Source organism: Onychomys torridus, chromosome 5 (genome assembly GCF_903995425.1).
Source record: "Onychomys torridus chromosome 5, mOncTor1.1, whole genome shotgun sequence".
In the NCBI taxonomy this organism is placed as follows: Eukaryota; Metazoa; Chordata; class Mammalia; order Rodentia; family Cricetidae; genus Onychomys; species Onychomys torridus.
Genome location: NC_050447.1, coordinates 101,287,880 through 101,295,231, shown reverse-complemented (window position 1 = coordinate 101,295,231; position 7,352 = coordinate 101,287,880). Strand labels below are relative to the sequence as shown.

The 7,352-nt window shown below is 36.5% G+C and overlaps 1 pseudogene; it reads right to left on the bottom strand.

The window, feature by feature from the left end:
* Nucleotides 1–473: 473 nt before the first annotated feature.
* On the bottom strand, nucleotides 474–6,981 carry LOC118583544 (annotated as a pseudogene).
* Between the last annotated feature and the right edge of the window lie 371 nt (nucleotides 6,982–7,352).

The window sequence follows — 7,352 nt, the reverse complement described above, 5'->3', positions numbered from 1 at the left end:
TAAGACTAGGCACAAATACTCATACCAAGGTTGTACAAGGCAACCCAGTAGGAAGAAAAGGATCCCAAGAGCAGCCAACAGAGTAAGAGATATTCCCATTCACACTATTAGGAGTCCCCCACACAAAACTTCTCTAAAGAATCAATTTTTATTTTTTACAGAAGAAATTCATTATAACCATGTGTACATACAAAACGAAAAACAAAAATAAAACAAAAACAAAAAAATTAAAGCTGGGTGGTAGTAGCACATATCTTTAATCTCAGCACTTAGGAGGCAGAGGCAGGTGGATCTGTGAATTTGAGGCCAGTCTGGTCTACACAATGAGTTCCAAGACAGCCAGGACTACACAGAGAAACCCTGTCTTAAAAAACAAACAAGCAAAAGCAAACAAACAAATAAAAAAATCAAAAGAAACATTAATAGTTTGAATTATCAAGAACAATCCTAGTAATAGCTGAGTGGATATATACTCAGCAGTTGTTATTATAGATGACTTGGCACTTCAGGACCTCAAGATAAGTGACAACCTTAACAGCATCACTTCTCAGGCAGTGCAACAGGTTACTAAGAGCAAAATGGCGAGTATCTTCATTGGCAGACCTCACTTCTGCTAGTCCCATCCAAGCAGGATAGGCATTTTCTTCAGCTCCAGGATGAACCTAATCACCAGAAGGACATGCATTATTTGTAGTAATCAGCAGTTCTTATGCCTTTGTGTGTGTGTGTGTGTGTGTGTGTCTGTGTGTCTGTGTGTATACATGAATGTCCATATGTGTAGGTGTGTATGCACATTAATTGAAGGCCAGTGGTCAATTTGGATAAAGTTTTTCCAGTGCATCATGCCTCCTCCTCCTCCTCCTCCTCCTTCTCTTCCTCCTTATTCTCATTCTCTCTCTCTCTCTCTCTCTCTCTCTCTCTCTCTCTCTCTCTCTCTCTCAACATAGGTTCTCTTTCTTTCACCAGGACCAGGAAACTAGGAATTTGCATATCTCTGACTCCCCATTACTGGGATTATAAGCATAAACCACAATATCCATTTTTTAATGTGGATTCAGGGAAATAAAATTCAAGGAAGGCTTTTATATATTGATATATCTCTCCAGTCTCAGAACACATTCCCTATAATTTTGATTACAGTTTGGTGAAAATTTAGAAATAAATAGTTTCAGTCAAAAATCAAGGCACTGACCAAACAACTGTAAGACCTTTTCTGTTGAGTTTCCTGGTATATGAGGTTCTCAGTAAGGAAACTCAGAGAATAACTGTTAAAGCTGTGATCAAGTTGGAAACCTAAATTTAACTCTTGCAAATTACATATTTTCAGATTCATTTCTCACTACAGCAAAATATATCTTTCCTGGAAAAATAAAAGAAAGAAAAAAGAAAAGAGGGAAATGTAGAGATAATACTCACCCTGACAAGGATGCCTTTCATTTCCTCTAAAAGTTCTTGATTTTTTTCCCTCCACCTCTTTGATTTTCAACAGCATTGTCTCACAGGTCCCTTTAAGAGTCGCCACTGCACGCACTAGGTGTTCCAGAGGGAAGTACCAGGCTCATGAAATGCTGATCATTACTTTGAGAAGTTCATCTGATTAAGCAATCATGATTGAACATCAAGTTAAAATAAGAGAAATACAACATCATAGGTACATGTGGTATTTGCAAAATCACGGTGAACTGTAATATCTATCTGATTTTAATAAGTGTTTAGAAAATGTTTAGGTAAATGTCAATTCATAAAAATACAAATTTTAAGCCACAGGATTACAGTTTACTAAAAGAAAAGCAAATAATAAATAAACAATCATTTTGTTTTGCTGGGAAGTTGATCATGTTTTGTTTATCCTCTACATCCTATCATCTGCCCTCCTCATGAGGTCTTCTGTAGTTAGTTATTTCCCTTGTCTATGGAAAACCAAAGCTTTGCTGAGATGTGGTAGAACCTGATTCAAATAAAGACACCAGTGTTATCAGTAGCAAATGCTCTAAACCATTTTCATGCCAAAAAACTAAATCGGTTCACTCATATCCACTTGTAATTTTTATATTATTCTAGGGTATTGAAAACAAAAAGAGAAAACAATACTCTACATTACTTCCTTTCCTAGGCCGCTGGGAGAGCAGCCCATTTATGGACATATACAAGAAAAGAACCTCCTTACCTTTAACAACATTAATGTAAAACCCATTGAATTTTAGACACTCTCTCTCTCTCTCTCTCTCTCTCTCTCTCTCTCTCTCTCTCTCTCTCTCTCCAGCCAGGTATGTTCATTGCCAGGATCATACATGATATTCCTCACCAATTTAAAATACTTGCTGTGATGTATCTTAGCAACTCTAGTAGTAATTATATTAGGCAGTAGGGAGGAATTCAAGTAAACACTGTACTATATATGTGTAAAGAACATAAAATAAAGAAGAAGGACAAATAGTCATGGCTAAACAGGTTGCTGGGAACACTGTGGCATGGTGATTAAGAGTGTTGTCTGAGGTGAATGAAGCACAGTTTCACATCCTTGTCTGGCATACAAGTGATGTAAGGTCTGTGTAATCTTTGCAGCCTCTCTTCATAATCTTCCTAATGGTACCTTGTGTCAGTGGACTTTTGTGAGGACTAAATGCATCAGTGTCAACAGACTGCTTTTTGAAGTGTCTAGCTTTGAGGAAATGTTCTCTCTTTCCTTCCTCTCTTCTTCCTTCAACATAATCACATTTTTATTAATAGGAATAGCTTCTGTCTAGGTGATAGATACTACTAATAAAATAATTGCAAACAGTTTATATATATGATATGTTCACACATATTAGTTTAGTTTAAATTATACAGAGATTTGTTCTGACAGGGAGTCACAGTGGATAGATCATCACAATTACATATTAGAGCTTGCAAAATAAGTAGATCTCAACAAAACAGGTTAGTCTGAGGCACATGATACAGTATGAGGAGAATATCTTGTTCAGCTGATTTTCAATTATGACAGGGGAGAAGGCAGAACAGTCAGGAAAGACTGCACATGTAATGAAAAGCAAACAGAAATAGGGTTGTACTGAATTTAAGAAAAAAAAACCGACATTCTGGTCAGTTAAGAAATATGTGGCAGTGGAGGAGCCTATTATAATAAATGCAACTGTATTTGCATCTATTCCACATGTCCATGAATGTATATTCATCCATGAATGTCAAATTTAGATTAAAGTAAATACAATCCTACGTGCATGGCACTGGCTAAAAAAAGTGTCCTGTGTATGGACCATTTATGAATCTGTACAATCTGAACTAGCATTAGTTTTAACTTCTAATTTGTTAACCGTATAATGCTATTGTTTTTGACTGTTCATTCTTCTCTGTTTTGTTTGGTACATTATAACCACTCCTATAATGTACCTGAAATAACCTACAACACAGTAAACCTTGTGTACTGCTTCAGATGTTTTGTTGACAACCAGGAATGAAGATTGACTTGTGTCTGTTGGATTTGTTCATTGATTTCCGGAGTAGCAAGGTAAGCGTTGTGACAGGTGCTAGAATTCCTGGCTTTGTAACCCAGGCTTTTGGCAAAGTTTTCATCCTGAAAATAATAAAATATTTTAACTTACTGGCATTTCTGAATTAAATAAGTGCACCTATAATAATTACATAAATGTATTTCATAGATGTGCAGTTTATAACCAATAAGCATTACCTGAAATTGAATAATTAAGCAAACATATTCTACTTACATGTTCTTCCCATTAGATATGCAATTTCAATTTCATTTTTAATCTCAGTTTCTAACCTCCTAATTTCTTCCACTATTTCTCTTGTTATTTTTGCTCTTCCTGAAAATTAATTTGGAAAGAAAGCTATACAATTACTAACACTCTAAAACACTAAAGGTTTTACATGTCTTATTTATGAGATGAGCTGAATAACATAGACTAGTGTATTAGTTAGGGTTTCTATTGCTATAAAGAGACACCACGGCCATGGCAACTCTTATAAAAGAAAACCATTTCATTGGTGTGGCTTACATTTTTGAAGGTTTAATCCATTATCATCATAGTGGGGAGCACGGTGGCAGGGAGTAAGGAGGGAGTGTGCAGGCAGGCATGCTGTTGGCTACATCTTGACTTGTAGGTAACAGGAAGTAGCCTGTCTCAATGGGGATGGTTTGAGTAAATATGTGACTTCAAAGCTTACCTTCATAGTGACACACCATCTCCAACCAGACCACATCTCTTAACAGTACCACTTCCTTTGGGGCTTATTTTCTTTTAAACTATCACTGTGGTGATATATTATTTTTATGTTAGTAAATAAAGTTTGCCTGGAGATCAGAGGACACAGCCAGCTATAAACAAAAGTCAGGCAGTAGTAGCACATGCCATAAATCTGATCACATGGCAAGCAAAGTCTCTGTGTGTTCAAGGATACACTAGGGAACAGCAATAATGGCACAGGTTAGACAGGAAGAAGCTTGCTTGGACAGCTACAGCAGCATGGTGAGCTAAGGTTAGCTCATGGCTCTTAGTATTTCTCTGATCTCTATGGCTTTCACCCCTGTATTTGGCTCTGCATTTCTTATTTAATAAAACTGTTTAGAAATTTGTCTACACTGCCACAACTCTTGTATCTGTATTTATGAATCTATTATTTACTGTCGGTCTAAAGATGGCATGTTTGTTTTAAGTATGTGCTGTGAAATTATACCTCTTTCTCAATTACCACTGAATCCTCATGTCTGGACAATACCAAGTTCATGATATATTTACAAGGTAATTGTGCTGATGGTGTCAAAATTAATTAAGAAAATTAGAGAACACCACAAATGGGAGACAGAAAGATTATAAGAACCAGAAAAATGAGAAGTTTGCAGAGATTGTGTCTCTTAGAAAGGACAAGGAAGTTATATACATGCTGCTACAGCAATATGGCTGCCTCATTAAGATCTGAGCAGTAATAACACCAATAGACATACTAGAACTGAAGGGCAAATCTCAGGGACTCCCACCCCTAGACAAGGAACTCCAGGCAACTAAAGATGACTGATAGAAGGGTAGACTTCCCTAGAGATGAACCCCTGAACCCTCTACTTAGTTATACCACACCAAGTGGCTGAAATCATGTAATATAAACAATACAACATTAAATGTACTCAGCAGACTATGTGTGTGTGTTATATATGCATGTATGTATATAAAATAAAACCCTAACCATAGCTATAGAAGCTGCAAATTTGAGAGGGAATAAGGGGGAAAACATGGGAATTGTAGAAGAAGGAAAAGGATGGAGGAAAATGATACAATTTTAACTAAAGTAAAACTATCTCTGCATGTTTTAAAGAAAACATATAGCAAAGAATGAGCGATGATTAAAAGTATTAGCTAGTGATCAATTGAAGATTTTACTTAAGGTATTTATTAAAGCAGAATATTTTTCTGCTAGCAATCATTGAATTTGTAAAATCAAAGATACAGGAAGTCATCTATCTCTCAAAATTCGTGTTGAGGACATGTAATCATTACCTGCATTTTCACAGTGGAAAAGTCTTATTTTCCACTGAAGCTATACAGAAGCAAATCATCTACCAGAAAAGTCAGTAGTGCACAGACAGTGTAACTCTTGTGAATTCATTTGAAGGAATCCCATCTGTGTGACTCGCTTTTTATAGCAGGGGTACTGTGAAGTTGAAAGATTGTATATGAAGAATCCATGATGAAAAAACCCCTAGCAAGTAAAAGGACAATGGGAATGCATATTCCTTACAAATCTATAGACATATTCTCCAGATTCCCAATTGTGTATTGAAGTCATCTGCTGTGGGATGTTCTGTATGTCAAATGTGTTGCTCTGATTGGTTAAAATAAATAAAATGCTGTTTGCCCAGTGGCCAGGAAGGAAGTATAGGTGGGACAAAAGAGAAGAGAATTCTGGGAGGTGGAAGGCTGGGGCAGAGAGTCATCGCTAGCTGCTGCCATGACAAGAAAGATGTAAGGTACTGGTAAGCCATGAGCCATGTGGCAAAGTATAGATTTATAAAAATGAGCTAAATATCAGAGTAAGAGCTAGGCAATGGTAAGCCTGAGCTAATGGCCAAGCAGTTTAAATAATATAAATGTCTGTGTGTTTATTTTATAAGTGGGTTGTTGGACTAACAGTGCTTGGCAGGGGATGGAGAGAAGGTCTCCAACTACAGTCATCTTGGTTTTCCCCTCATTGATTGATTCTGAAGAGACCCTGTATCTCCAATAGGAAGAGAACACATTTCCTTTCTAAACTAGCACTCCCTACAGCTTTAAAAATTTGTCCCTGGAATATATATAGACACCATTCTCATCACTTGAGGCTAACTAAACGGCTTTTGGTTGCTTCTCCTTTACACAGCTTCAGATTAGTTCATTTCTTTTCCCTCCACACAGTTCTCTGCAATGCACTTCTCTTATGCCCCAAATCTGCTAAGTGAAGAAAGACCATGGAGACTGGACCCTCCAAACAAGACTAGAAAAACAGAGTTCTTCTCTGATCTCACTTTTAGGACTCAATGTCATAAATTAGAGTTGGGAGAAAGCCACTTTTCACAAAAAGATCTAATTATAGAAATTATCTATTTAAACAATTATTTAAAATCATTGTGATCTTTACAAGTCTCTGAGATTTCATCATATTTCCCATTCTCTCTGTACCATTTCTCAGTATCTGATATATTTTTTAATCCTATGAAGGCATATTATCTGAAATTTTGTTCATGATGTCTTCTGGTTTAATCTGTAGAATTTTTAAAGAGCCCTTTAGAGAAGAAACCCGAGGAAATTAGGTACTTACAAACTCCTCTGACATTTGTGCAGTAAGGTGAGAGGTGCATTGAGCCATGACAATTGCACGGTCAAAGAGTTCTTGAAGGAACAACTTGTTGTTTCCTTCTGTGTCAAGGCACATGGGTCTGGAGACCACATACTCCCATAGGAGAAGGTTTGACACTAGCAGAAGCTGAAGCATCTCTGCTACAAAGAGAGAAATTACACCCAGATGATTCTTTCAAATGCAGTTGTGTGTTAAAGTGTCTAGCAAGCTATGTTTGTTCTTGGGGTCCTGGGCTACATGATTTGCTTCTGTATAACTGCAATGGGACATAAACTTTGTTTATTGTGAAAACATAAGGACTATTCCCCCAATACATAGTTTGAGAGTTGGATCACTTCCCACATCTTTGACTTGCTCTTGAAGTACTTTCCAACTTTGCAAGTATTTGGAGCTTACATTGTTACTAAACCACAATATTTAGTCTTCTAAATATTTTAATAGCTTGTGAACTTATGCTTATTTTAATTTATAATATTTCCAGGAATTTTTAAAACTGAATTTCTAAT